Genomic DNA, 513 nt, shown 5'->3' on the forward strand with positions numbered 1-513 from the left:
TGGATGAGGTAAGTGTATGGAGGAAAAGTCCACCTGCAGGGAGGACAGAGTGCCAGCAGGGAGGGGCCTGTTCGCACTTTTTAAAAAAAATATCCTCACCCTAGGGTATTTTTTCCATTGATGTTTTTTAGAGAGAATGGAAGGGAGGGAAGAGGGGGGAAAGCATTATTCCGCATTACTAACTGGTTAAAAGTTAATCCGCATTATTAACCGGTTAACACGTGATTCGAATTACTAACCGGTTAATAATTAATCCACATTAACCAGTTAGTAATGCGGATTAATTATTAACCAGCTAGTAATGAGGATCACTTGTTAACTGGTTAATAATGCAGATTAATTTTTAACCAGTTAGTAATGCAGATTAATTTTAACCAGTTAATAATGCTGATTAACTATTAATAAGTTAGTAATGTGGATTAACTATTACGTTTTAACTGGTTAGTAATTCGGATTTCGTAATCAAAGAAAACATGATAATTTCAAGAGAAACATCAAAAGTGCTTTATTCAA

This window comes from Eptesicus fuscus, chromosome 13 (assembly GCF_027574615.1).
Source record: "Eptesicus fuscus isolate TK198812 chromosome 13, DD_ASM_mEF_20220401, whole genome shotgun sequence".
NCBI classification, from domain to species: domain Eukaryota; kingdom Metazoa; phylum Chordata; class Mammalia; order Chiroptera; family Vespertilionidae; genus Eptesicus; species Eptesicus fuscus.